General features: G+C 42.5%; 1 pseudogene; it reads left to right on the forward strand.

Annotated features, from left to right (window-relative positions):
• Positions 1–12,158: 12,158 nt before the first annotated feature.
• LOC136523914 (2-methylpropanoate--CoA ligase CCL4-like) lies at positions 12,159–14,754 on the forward strand (annotated as a pseudogene).
• Positions 14,755–14,760: the final 6 nt, after the last annotated feature.

A 14,760-nucleotide genomic window follows, 5' to 3' on the forward strand; every position in this document is an offset into this window, starting at 1 on the left:
TACCCTGATCGGTAGTGATAGTTTGAGGAATACCAAATCGGTAAACAATATGCTCTTTCATAAAATCGATCATATTAGCCGATGTCACCTTTTTTAAAAGAATTGCCTCAACCCATTTTGTGAAATAATCGGTAGCAACCAGAATAAATTTATGTCCTTTGCTCGATGGCAGATAAATCTGACCGATGAGATCAATAGCCCATCCCCGGAACGGCCAAGGTTTAATTATAGGGTTCATAGCCGATGCAGGCGCTCTTTGAATATTACCAAACTTTTGACACTCCTGACATCCTTTAGAATATTTAAAACGATCTTCAAGAATAGTTGGCCAATAGTATCCATTCCTTCTGATCATCCACTTCATCTTGAAAGCCGATTGATGCTCTCCACATACTCCTTCATGAATTTCACCCATCAAGCTTTTCGATTCATCACTGATAACACATCTGAGTAAAACTCCATCTATAGTTCGATAATATAATTCATCATCGAGGAGCACATACTTGGTAGCTTGGAACCTTATACGTCTTTCAACCTTTTTATATGGATCCTTTAAATAATCGACAATCTCCTTTCTCCAGTCATCGGTATCGACTGCCGATGTTAGCACTTCCTGAATAGGCTGATACCCTGAAGCATGCTGAGCTAGTCGATTAGCCTCTTCATTATGCAGTCGAGAAATATTTCAAGACGAAAATCTCTAAACCCTTTCAACAATTGCAAACATCTTTCATAATACGAAATTAAAACTTCACTTCGGCATTCATAAATCCCAGCCAATTGATTTATAACTAGCATAGAATCACCAAAGATTTCAACAGCATCGTCACGTATCTCCTTCAGCAATTCTAACCCTTTTATCAAGGCTTGGTATTCAACCTGATTGTTTGTCGATATAGCAACAATCGGCAATGAAAACGCATACTTCCTTCCTTGAGGTGAAATCAACACAATACCGATACCTGCTCCTTCACCACATGTGGACCCATCGAAGAAAAGTGTCCAAGGAGCAACCTCCAGAGAGTCCACTGTATTACAATGCTGAGTGACAAAATCAGCCATAACCTGCCCCTTTACTGCCTTAGTCGATTCGTAACGTAGTTCAAATTCTGATAATGCTAAAATCCACTTGCCGATTCTACCACTTAATATCGGCATCGACAGCATATACTTGACTACGTCGTCTTTGCATATGACCGTACATTCGGCAGATAACAAATAATGTCTTAATTTGACACAAGAAAAGTATAAACATAGACATATTTTTTCGATGACCGAATACCTTGTCTCAGCATCCACTAATCTTCTGCTCAAATAATAAATAACACGTTCTTTCCCTTCAAATTCTTGAATAAGAGCTTAACCGATAACGGTATCATCAGTTGACAAATACAACCTGAAAGGTTTCCCGTGTTGAGGTGGAACTAGCACTGGAGGATTTGTTAAATATTTCTTAATTTCATCTAGGGCTAACTGCTGCACAGCTCCCCATACAAATTCCTGATCGGCTTTCAATTTAAGTAATGGACTGAAAGCCTTGATCTTACCCGACAGATTAGATATGAATCTTCTAATGAAATTAATCTTACCGATCAAAGATTGCAATTCAGTTTTATTGGCAGGAGCAACCACCTTGTTAATTGCATCAATAGACTTCCCACTGATTTCGATGCCCCGCTGATGCACCATAAAACCCAAGAATTGACCTACCGATACACCAAATGCACATTTATTAGGATTTATCTTCAATCCATGCTTCCTTGTGCACTCCAGTATCTTTCGTAGATCGGCTAGATGTTTTGTGATATCTCCAGACTTAATCACTACATAATCAATGTAGATCTCCACTAATGTGACGATGTATTCATGAAAAATAAAGTTCATAGCTCTTTGATAAGTAGCGCCGGCATTTTTCAAACCAAACGTCATGACTATCCACTCAAACAACCCTACATGACCTGGACATCTGAAAGCAGTCTTGGGAATATCTTCTTCAGCCATGAATATTTGATTGTAACCTGCATTACCATCCATGAAGCTGATAATTTGATGTCCTGCTGCAGCATCAATCAATAAATCAGCAATCGGCATTGGATAGCCATCTATCGGTGTGGCTTTGTTGAGATTCCTAAAGTCAATACAAACACGAAGTTTTCCATTTTTCTTATAAACAGGAACCACATTAGAGATCCACTCTGCATATCGACACTGCCGAATAAACTTTGCCTCAATTAATTTAGTTATTTTGGCCTTAATGTCAGGAAGTATATTAGGGTTGCATCGGCGCGCTGGCTGCTGATGTGGCCGAAATCCAGATTTGATAGGTAACCGATGTTCAACAATCGATCGGTCTAATCCAGGCATCTCAGTATAATCCCAAGCAAAACAATCTTTACTCTTTTAACAAATCAGTTATTTGCTGCTTACACTTGGAATCTAATTTAGCACTAATAAAAGTAGGTCTTGGCCTATCGCCATCACCAATATCTACTTCTACTAAATCATCTGCCGATGTGAACCCTTGACCTAATTTTCCATCATCGGCAAACCTATCCATTAAAACTCTTCTTCAGAACCGACTGCTTGGATCGGTGGAATTTCATAATCAGCAACTCTAAGGAACTCTTTTTCCCAAACTTCTCTTGATATGCATTTAGTTCGCTCATAAGTATCTGATTCTGCCGATGCGATGATATAAGAAGAATCACCAGGGACAAACTCAATCTTATCCCCAATCCGCTGTACGAGACATTGATGCATTGTAGAAGGAACACAACAATTAGCATGAATCCAATCCCTCCCTAGAAGCAGATTGTATGCACCCTTGCCATTAATAACAAAGAACGTCGTCGGCAAGGTTTTGCTGCTGATGGTCAATTCAACGCATACTGCCCCTTTAGCCGGTGACACATTGCCTTCAAAATCCTTCAGCGTCATATCGGTTTTGGTCAAGTCTTGATCTCCCTTACCAAGTTTCCGATACATCACATAAGGCATAATATTAATCGCAGCCCCTATGTCGATAAGTATCTTAGATACAGGCTGCCCATCAACTCTGTCTTTCACAAACAAAGCCTTAAGATGCTGTCTCTCGTCATCGGTAGGTTTCTCAAAAACAACCATCATTGGATCTAGTGTCAACTGAGCTACTTGATCAGAGAGAACAATTTCTTCCTCATTATCAGATAGTGCCAAAAACTCCATCGGCAACATGAATACATATTAACATCTGTCGATGGACCCTTATTTTTGTGTTTTACCTACCACTGCTGATGACCGGACCTCTCATTGGAGGAATTTTCCTCTCGGTATAAATCCTCCTGATGCTCACGTTGCATCCTCCTTTTCTGTGTCTTTGTCAGACCCTCCGGGCACCATCGAGGAAACTTGGTTTTCCAAACCGGCTGATAACAGGTCCCAGTTGATTCTACACGGCGTATATTAGGGTCCCTGTAGAATATTTCTTCATCGGGAACTCTTGCGTTTGCCATCTCCTCAAGCTCCTCTTGATTCCTTGGAAAATATCCAGCGCGTTTACCAAGCCTTTCATGTACACTAAGTCTGCCCCATAGCCGATCATGCACTGATGCTCTGCCTCTGATCGGCTCATTGATAAATAAACCCTGATTGCCAGGTTGAAACCTCCTTTCTGACCGATTGACCCCATAATAACCATTGCACTCAGGGCAATTTTCAACAGTTGGCAATTTAATACCTTCTTCCCAGCAATGGATGAAAAACGGGCACCTCCAATGATCTTTATGCCGATACCATTCTTCCCGACGTCTCTCTTCTTGCTGTTGTCGATATCGGTCCTTACACTGACGCCAACCCTCCTGCTGCCTTCGATGGGTAATCACAATGCCAGGTCGAGGAGGGTTTTTGGAACTACTGCTTTCTCCCAGCAAACCCTTACTTTTTGCATCATCGGTAGTTATCCGATGTTGGGGATCCACTGATGCATTTTTCTCAGCAGCCTCTGACGTCAATACCTTAGTCTTCCCTTTGGCCTCCAACATATTTGCTGGAAAAGGGTGTTGATCAATTTTCATCGGCTTCTGGGCCTTGGAAGTACCAAACTTAATTCTCCCAGATTCAATAGCCGATTGTAACTGTTGCCTGAACACCTTGCACTCATTTGTACTGTGTGAAGTTGCATTGTGCCATTTGCAGTACAAGATCTTCTTCAACTCTTCTGCCGATGGGATCACATGATTAGGTGACAGCTTAATTTGGCCCTCTTGAAGCAGAAGATCAAATATCTTATCGGCCTTGGTGATATCAAAGGTAAACTTTTCTGGCTCTTTCTGACCAAAGGGACAAGATATCGGCTTTTAATTCTTAACCCACTCAGCTAAGCCGATAACTGGTTCTTCATCAGAATCAGAATCTCCTACTTCTTCAATAAATGATACTTTTTTACTCCAATTCTTTTTAGGTTCAAAAACCCTAGTATCTTGATCAGAGATTCTTTGCACAAGATGACTGAGGCTTTCAAACTCCTGAGAAACATATCTGTCTTTAAGATGTGGCAATAACCCTTGGAAAGACAGATCGGCAAGCTGCCGATCATCCAGCACTAGGCTGTAGCACTTATTTTTTACATCTCGTAGCCTTTGCACAAAGCTTTCTACCGATTCATCATTACGCTGTCTCAATTTTACTAAATCGGTAAGCTTCTTTTCATGGATTCCAGCAAAAAATACTTATGAAATTGTTTTTCTAGATCAACCCAAGTAATAATAAAATTTGGTGGTAATGAAATGAACCATGTAAATGCCGATCCAGACAAAGATGATGAAAATAATCAAACTCTTAATTCATCTCTGCTAGCTGCCTCTCCACATTGAATAATGAAGCGATTGACGTGTTCCATTGTTGATGTATCATCTTGCCTAGAGAATTTAGTGAAATCTGGTACCTTGTACCGATTTGGGAGAGGAATTAAATCATATGCAGGAGGGTATGGAGTCCGATAAGAATAAGTATTGACCTTGGGCTTTATCCCAAACTGATCCTTCATAATTTCTGCTGTCTTATCGGCCCAAAAAGCATCAGCCTCCTGCTGACGAACTGGCTGAATTTCTACAGGAGGTGCCTGCTGATATCCCTCCACATTCTTTGTGGCCCACGATCTCCAGCAATCGGCATATTTGCCATTACTTGTGGTCCATTAACCTGTTGGAAAGGATTCATCGGCTGAGCTGCCGATGCTTGATTCTGGAAACCAGCTTGCATATGACCTTGTTGAATCCCTGCAACCTGCTAATTTTGCTGAACTGTATGTTGAACAGGTAACTGTCCTGACCAACCATTATTATAACTCATCGGTACAAAACTTACCGATGGCTGGTAATTTGCTGACATTGTTGGATAATTATAACCAGCTTGAGGCATGAACTGAACCCCAGTTTGACTCATAGCAGGGGCTTTCTGCTGCATCGGCAGTAAGCTTGCCGATGGACTTGAATTGGGTGTTTGAACCAAAGGCATCTGGAAACCTCCTGGAGTTGGTTGCACAGTAGTTGCTGTGGCATATTGAGGCACTTGAGACATCGGCGAAACAGCCGATGGTATAGGAGCTTTTCCTACTGCATCAAACACTTGAGGTAACCCAGGATTGAAAGCAGATGACTCCGGAGGCATACCATATCCCCACCAATTAGCAGGAATCTGACTATTTTGAGATACAGGGCCTGACATAGCTGATGCCGATAGATCTGTATTAAGCTGAACTCGTCCTCCTGGTAGTACCGGATCTGATCGTATCGGTGTAGATTGAATATTAGGTAAGCCTACCAATACTAGAGGAGAAGTAACTTCTGTACCCACAACGGCCAAGGGAGCCAATGGAGTATTGACAGATGCCGGCTTTGGTTGGTGATAGGCAGGCCCAACGTAATGTGGTGACGCTTGTCCTTCTTTGAGAGTTCAAACCACAGCATTATGAATAGTATTGGACAACACATTAGAATGATTAATCAAAGCATGATTTACTGCAGAATTAACCATCTCTTGAAGTTTACCAGGATTGGAGTCAAAGGTAACCTGCCGAGGCAATGACAAATCTTGCTTCTATAGAGACATAACCAAATACGACTAGGACACCAAGTCCATATCTAAGGAAACACATGACTCTTACATGAATCATACTCTAACAAATATAGAAAAGGAAATCAACTCCTATCTATTTCCCTGTCCGCCTCAATTACGATAGAATTCTCACCGACCTCCTTTCCATCGGCATACTTCCTGTTTCATCGGCAGTAGTTTTCAAGCCTTACTTCATCGGCATCGACAATAACATCTCCAACCTTATCGGCAACGCCCGAGTCTAAATCAACCTTTCCATCGATCACCACCACTCATCGGCAACCATCTTTACAAGCTGATTTTCATCGACTGTCAGCATATACAGTAACTTTCCTCCTGTCGATTAGCCCACTCTGATCATTTTGACACGTGCAAAAAACGGTGTCAACACTAGGTAAAACTCATGTCTCGTAAGAAACCCTAGAAAGGAAAAATGAGTACGGCCAACTCATTCACAAATTCAAATGTTCAAAGTTATTACAAACTTAACAATAGTTCAGAATGACTCACACTCACTTTCACTCTCACTAAATCACACTCAAACTCACACACACAGCCACATCACTCTCACACTCACTGAATCACACTGGTCTCACACTCACAGAGTCAGACTCAGTCACCAGCCCCAGCAGCGACATCTTGATCAAGTCATAGGTTCTTGAAGGAATCTTCTGACTCATGGTTCTCCACAACATGTTAGAAAGCTCTAGTTTAGTTTTGGTGAATTGATAAAACTCTAAGTGCTAACCTAGTTCATTTAAGTGATCATGAGATAGGTAGCATTATTCCAAGTGGTGAAGCAACGGTGAAGATCATGATGATGCTGATGCCATGGTGATGATCAAATTGCTTGGACTTTGAAAAGAAGAAAGAGAAAAACAAAAAGCTCAAGGCAAAGGTAAAACTTGATAGGAGCTTTTTCGTTTTGATGATCGAGACACTTAGTGAGTGTGATCACATTTAGAATCGATAGTCGTACTATTAAGAGGGGTCAAACTCGTATCGAAATGCGGTTATCAAAGTGCCACTAGATGCTCTAACTCATTGCATATGCATTTAGGATCTAGTGGAAATCCAACACCCTTGAAAATGCTTGTGAAAATATGCTAACACACGTGCACAAGATGATACACTTGGTGGTTAGCACATTTGATCAAGGGTGGTAAAATTTGGGTCAAAAGGAGGAGTTTCGTATTGACCGGACTCTGCCTTGGGCAGTGACCGGACTCTGACCCCGCGTCCGGTCAGTAGCACGCAGTGAAGGCCACCCTCGGTCCTTTAACTAGACGGTGAGAAGAAAGAGGATCGGACACGCAGGAGGTGCGTCCGGTCAGGTGATGACGTACGCTGACGAAAGCATATGAACATGCCAGTAAGGACCGGACTCTGGTCCACGTCCGGTCGCCTATGATCGAACACGTCCGATCGAGAAAATGTAGCTCTAGATGCTCTCTGGAAGTGACCGGACTCCACGTTATTGGAGCGTCCGGGCATTCCATCAGTGCGTCCGGTCGCCGGCTGTTGCTGCGTAGGCACATGAGGACCTGACGCGGGCGTGGTACGTCCGGTCAGCTTGCCTGTGCGTCCAGTCACAACTTAAGTGCACTAGTCAATCTGACCGGCGCGTCCGGTCAGCCCGAATTTCAGAGGACTGAGGAGCCAACGGCTCTATTTCATTGGGGGTCCTATTTAAGGTGTGTGGCTAGCTCTAGCTCTAAAGTTTAGCCATTTGCATTGACATAGCAACCTTGTGAGCTTAGCCAAAGTCCTTCCACTCATCTACATCATTGATTCATCATCTTTGTGAGATTGGGAGAGAATCCAAGTGCATTGCTTGAGTATTTGCATCTAGAGGCACTTGGTGTTCGTGTTTCGCTATGGGATTCGTTTGTTACTCTTAGTGGTTGCCGCCACCTAGATGGCTTGGAGCAGCGAGGATCGTCGAGCGGATGTTGGTGATTGTCTCCGGCTCCGATCATGGTGATTGTGAGGGGTTCTTGATCTTTCCCCGATGGAGAGGCAAAAGGTACTCTAGTGGATTGCTCGTGGCTTGTGTGATCCTCATCTTGTGTTGGTTGTGCGGCACCCTAATGAGGGTTTGGCGTGTGATGCCAATTAGCGCGTGAACCTCCAAGTGAGTGAATCGCCACAAATGGGACTAGCTTGACGGCAAGCAAGTGAACCTCGGTAAAAAATCATTGTGTCATCATTTGATTCTGAGATGATTGGTCTTCATTGGTATTCATTCTTGTGATTGATTGATTCATTCCTCAACTCGGCGGTATAACCATCTTGCTCTCTCTCTCTCTCTCTCTCTCTCTTTATATTACCGTAGACTAGTTGTCAAGCTCTTTAGTGTAGCTAGTCGTGAGAGCTTGTTAGTTTGGTTAGTGTGGCTCTTTAGTTAGCCTTTGAGAGCACACTAACTTCATTGTGTGGATAGAGACTATAGAAACTAGAATTGTGTTAGGTGGCTTGTATTTTTAGTGGGCTAGCGCAACATTCGCTTCGCCTCATATTTGTCTAACCGGTTTGCTAAGTGTTGTTGTAGAAAATTTTAATAGGCTATTCACCTGTTATGCTCTAGCCATTAGGACCTTTCACTTGTTATGCTCTTTGCTTGCCTAACTCCGAGTCCTTCATGCAGGTCAACATTCACTGCTACATCAATGATTTCGGAGACACTGCACAATCATTAACGGAGGCAATCACAAATTCAACCATCTCCTAAAATATCTGAGAATTTTTGGAGACGGGCGTTTTGTTTATGCAGTCGGTCAATAACAGCTCGCCTCTTTAAATGGATTTACAGAGGCAGTCAAACAGTGCTCGCCTCCTAAAATAGATTTACAGAGGTGGCCCTCTTAAGTGGACCGCCTCAGAAAAAGGAGCCCATTTTTGGAGGTAGACCTCCTAAAAGGCCTGTCTATTTTAATGTGGCCAAGCCCACTAGTGTTTAGAAAAGTCGTCAGCCCGAAAATCAAGTAATATAGTATATAAATAGAACGAAACCCTGGCCCACCCCACAATCCCCACTCTCTCTCTCATCAGCCCCTTTATGATCTTCTCACGTGCCTCGCTCTTCTCTTCCTCACCTTTCTGCGGAAGCCAGCGCACATTTCATTGTCTATGTTTTCCCATCTGAGAGAAGACTCCTTGTAAGAACTAGATCTTGCGAGAAATAAAGCTAAGTTGTCCTCTGAAATATGAGTTATTGGTTTGCATCTCTTGGTTTTCCTTTCCGGTGCCCGGTTTTTGTAGCTTTTCTTTGATTTCTTTGTTCTGAGTTCTTCCAGGTGTTTGGGCTGGATCAATATGTGCTATGACCCCTAAAGAACCTTTCTACCAACCAGATTTGGCAGATTCCTCACGAGCACATAGATTGAGTTTTGGAGGAAAATTTGAGAAAACCCCGCTCCGGTAGATGTATTTTGAGACCACCTCTGATTCTAAGTGAGTTTGGTTTTGATCTTCTATGGTTACCTTCAAAACACCATTAGAATCATCTCCACAAATTTTGGGGTCAATTGGAGTTTGTTTGGATCAAATCCGACATTTCTAGGCTTTTTCGCAGAGGTTTTCGGGCCGTAATAAAATCAGCCAAACCAGTTTGGCAGCTGCAGAACCGGCCAAGCCAATTCGAAAACCGGCTAGGTTGGTTTTCCTAGGAGGTATTGTCACTGCACTGTGTACGTTTTCGCCTCCCTTGCTGCGTCTTTCGCTGTTTTTGTTTTCTGTCTTTTCCGCTGTGTTATGTGGACTGTCTTGAGTGTATCTAGTCATCGGTTAGCCTATGTGTACTTGTCATGAAGGTTTTGGGGTTTGAGAGAGCTCCATGACAGATTTGGGACGGTGGCCAGTTTTTTATTGGAGAAATTTTAGTTGGCTCCTATTCACCCCATCAGGTCGCCTGCTCGATCCTTCATTTAGTACTGCAGTGATCATTTTGATTCTCACGAGGTGGCTCCTATTTAGTACTGCAGTGATTCTAATGTAAGATTTTATTTACAGTTACTGAGTGACACATGGTTGGTTGGTGTGTTGAATAAATATATTCAATGCCCTGGTGTGCTAAGCATGTGTGTGTATATAGCACTAATGCCTTGTTTAGATTGAGGTTAGGAATCAGTATTTGGCACTGTAACACTTTCGTTTGTATTTGACAATTATTGTCCAATCATGGCCTAACTAAGCTCAAAAGATTCGTCTCGTAATTTACAATCAAACTGTATAATTAGTTATTTTTTTATCTATATTTAATACTCCATGCATGTGTCCAAAGATTTAATGTGATGGAGAGAGAGTGAAAAAATTTGCAATCTAAACAAGCCCTAATGGACTAATGCAACTATAGTCACCTTGCCCCAAGGTACTTGTGCCCATACGCTCATGTTCTCTGTCATTGTTAAGCCGTGTTACTTACGAATTTTCTGAACCTCATGGAGAATGAGGAAACACAAATATATCCTACATTGACCTCTGAGTACATAATAATATAAGACGATTCAGCATTCACTAATCTAAGGACGTGTTTGGCTGCCCTCCGGCTCTCTGGTACCAAAGCGGCACTAAACTGCCACAGGAGGAGTGTTTCTGTGCTACAGACAAAGGAGCCAGAGCCCTTTTTGGCATACGGAGGCGGAGCCAAGGGTTTCAACTCCGGTGCTCTAGCTCGGGCTCCGGTGAAGAAGTGGCACGAGAGGAGGCCGACCAAACATGCCCTAAATCGTTTTTATAGTCTTCTGACAACTATTTTTTTTGTTTTGGATTGGCAGGAGTAGCTTGAACTGCACACGTTGACACATATATACCCGATAAAAGATGAACTTGGTAACTGAACTATGCTACCATGTGAAGCACCTGCACCCTGCACTTGGAAGATGAATTAGGCTGGCACAGTATACCATACAGTCATGGAAAACATATGCCCTGAAAAGATGTTGTCCTTGTCATCGCATCGTGTCTGTTGTGTGCGCACAAGTGCTGTTTTGTAGTCACGATCACGATGTTACTATGCTTCACTCGAAATCGCTAAAAACGAAGGCAAGCAACGCGTACCTCCCAACCATCAGTTTCGCCTCACAATTCCATTAAATATTTAATTATTTTTTCTCGAACTGATGGCGGTTGAACTGAACGCAAGTAAACAAAGGACGGCCAATGTGCAATTACTTTGCTACTCGTAGTAGTGACCAGCCGGTGGCTCCTCGTTCAAAGATTTGTTTGTAATTAAAAAGCATTTTTTTCATTTTGAAATTAAGACAAGCTTTTAGCCTATAGTACTCTCTCCGTCAAGAAAAAATACAATTCTCCTTTTCAAGAACTTAAACGGTTTAAATTTTAACTAAATTCATATAAAAAAGTATTAACATTCATCATACAAAACAAGTATCATTTAGATTAGTTATAGAATATATTTTTATAATTAATAAATTTATTTGGAGACACAAATGCTAATACTATTTACTCCCTCCATAATAAAAAAAATGAAGTCGTTTTAGGCAAGGCTTGGGTCAAACATTGGGAATATAAATCATAAATAACTTTTAAGTTGTTGAGTTTGGAAATGTGAAAACCATATGTATAGATTTGTCTTGAAAAATACTTTCACAAAAATTTACATATATCACTTTTTGATAAATATATTTATAAAAATAAGTAGTCAAAGTTATGCTTTGAGGACCGTGTCGCTATAAAAAAGACTTCATTTTTTAGTATGGAGGGAGTACTATAAACTTGATCAAACTAGTTACATTCTTTTATAGACAGAGGAAGTACTTACTATGAGAGAAGGCTACTACAAATGTGGTTTATTATCATTGTTGCCAGTAACATTATTACTACAGCTTGTATCAAAACTACTAGAAGTGATAAGCTGTCGTTGCTTTGAAATCAACAGCGGTAATTCGTTATCCCTGTCAGCTGCTTTATTACATACTATCGCCACTTCGAGACCGCACGCAGATCCACGAGACCGCCGTTGGTACTGAGAGAGAAGGCACCGGCCGTCCATATCGCGCTCAAGTGGCGAGATCAGTAGTGAGCTACGGATAACGTTGCCCGACATGCTAAGTAGTGCCGCCTCGTGGTTTTCTCTCTCGTCCCCGTCACAATTTAGGTAAGTCTTGCATTGACTTCATCCAGAAATAACTCATTTAAAACCTGAAATTATTTAACTTTGCTTTCTTCCTTATTTACACTAGTAGTACTTGAAGGTTCAAAGTTTCAGGTGGTAAGTTTCAAACGTTATTTATTTCTTTATAAAAGAAATTAAGGTTCCAAGTATCTAACACAAAAACTCTATATCAGCTGCAAGACATTGAAATCATTTTTTCTTAAAAATATGTTTGGTCTTGTATTTTTTTTTCATCTGAAAATTATACAAGAAATCAAGCTGATTGATTCGTTAAAAAAACACCCTGAATGCTAGGACTTTCTTATGTTAAAACCTGGAAGAATCTATCCGACCACTGAATTTCAATATTTCATTTTTTTTCAACCATCTACCCTATAAATATATTGGCCTGATTGTATCTATAAATTGTGCTAACAAATCAGTCGCTATGGGAGGTTCCAACACCCTCATTGCACCACCTTTATTAAAACTTACACCTAGATACACTTTATAGGGTCCAAATCATAAGTTGTTTTAGTTCCATCTGAAGTCTAACTTTTCTGGATCCAAGTTTATAAGAAAATATGCAAATATTTAAAAGCCAATTATTAACCGGTTTTGCTAGCAATGTACACTGAAATGACTGCAGATCGTCGATCTAGATGACCATTATCATAGATTATCTTATATGAGGTAATAGCAAAGATATATATATATATATATACTTATTTTTTCTCTCTTGAGAAATAGGAAAGATAAGAAAAATATTAGGCAAGGTATCTATTAGCTAGACCTAACATACATCGCATGGATATAATTTCCATTCTTGATCTTATTAGATTTAGCTTTTCTGCAACATTGAAAACCTAATATGTAGATGCATGATAAACTTGCTTGTAAAACTTTTATCGTTTTGTTCACCTGAAATAACATATTTGCATAGTACAGTTTTCAGTACAAAGAGCTATGCAATTTGAAACGAATGGTTCAAAGAACCAACCCAGAGCAATTTTATGGCTTTAATTTGCGTGCCAGATGGTCATATCGCACATAACTTTATAGCTACGACATATACTCCAGTCATTCTAAATTATAAGACCTTTTAGCTTTTCTATATACTCCATGAAAGGATAGAGGACCTTCCCCCCGCGAAGGACCAGGCGGAGCATATATCCTTAATTTATGAGAAAAAAGCGCTTGTGCTGTTATTCTAAAGTCTCTGAAGATCATTGCGTTTCTTTGTTTCCGTAGGGTCAGAACTGTCAACGTGTGTGCCATCTTCGTACCTTGACCCGTCATGTGGTAGAACCAATCTTCCATATCATTCTCAGTCGTCCAATGGGATGGAAATAAGTTTTGACCGTTGCTCCAGGTTGCTACAAGATCCCAAACTTTTTGCAAGAAGGGACGTTCAATGAATAGATGTGTGACTTTCTCTAGGTTCCTTTCACATAGCGCGCAGAAGTAGTTGTTTTTTCAGCCACGTAGTTGGAGGCAAGTCATTGTCCAGAGCCTATTTTGTAGGAGTAGCCAAACCAAAACTTTGCATCGTGGAGGTGCCAAGACTCTCCATCCAAGTTTTGGGAAGTTCGAGGGGATCTGACCGCAAATTGAATGTTGTAGGCAGAGCTGGAGTTTCCCGTGGGGGATGGCTGTGGTGGGCGCCAGCCGGCAGCAACGTCTGCCTCCGCCTCGTCAACGCTGCCACCGTGTACGCCGCCATCGCGAGCCGTGGGGTCACCCACCTCTGTGGCGCGCCCGTTGTGCTTAACATGCTGGCCAACGCCCCCGAGGGCGTGCGACGGCCGCTCCCAGGAAAGGTGCGCATCCGCACCAGCCGGCGCGCCACCGCCGGCAGCAGTGATACAATGCACAAAGGCCATTGGCTTCGAGATCAGCCATGGGTACGCGCTAACCGAGACCGTGGGCCTGCCGGTGTCCTGCACTTGGAAGGGTGAGTGGGACAGCTTCCCAGCGTCAGAGCGTGCACGACTGAAGGCGAGGCAGGGCGTGCGCACGTCGAGCACGGGCAAAGTCGACATCATCGATAGGGAAACCGGCAGCAGTGTGCCCCGTGATGGCTCCACGATGGGAGAGATCGTGTTCCGCGGCGGCTGTGTGATGCTCGGCTATCTCAATGACGACGAGGCGACAAAGGCGGCAATACGTGAGGACGGGTGGTTCTACACGGGGGACATCGGCGTGATGCATCCGGACGGTTACCTAGAGATCCGAGACCGTTCCAAGGACGTGATCATCAATGCTGGCGAGAACATCAGCAGCGTGGAGGTTGAGTCGGTGCTTTATAGTCATCCGGCGCTGAACGAGGCAGCCGTGGTGGCACGACCAGACGAGTTACGAGGTTAGACACTGTGCGCGTTCGTCAGCCTCAAGGACGATGCCGGGAGCACATGCCGCAGTACATGGTGCCCCGAACGGTTGTATTCCGAGCTGAGCTGCCCAAGACCTCCACTGGCAAGATCCAGAAGTACGTGCTTCGGAACCTCGCCATGGAGATGGGGCCGGCCCACAAGGGCGACGGCTGACGCTAG

Source organism: Miscanthus floridulus, chromosome 18, assembly GCF_019320115.1.
Source record: "Miscanthus floridulus cultivar M001 chromosome 18, ASM1932011v1, whole genome shotgun sequence".
NCBI classification, from domain to species: Eukaryota; Viridiplantae; Streptophyta; class Magnoliopsida; order Poales; family Poaceae; genus Miscanthus; species Miscanthus floridulus.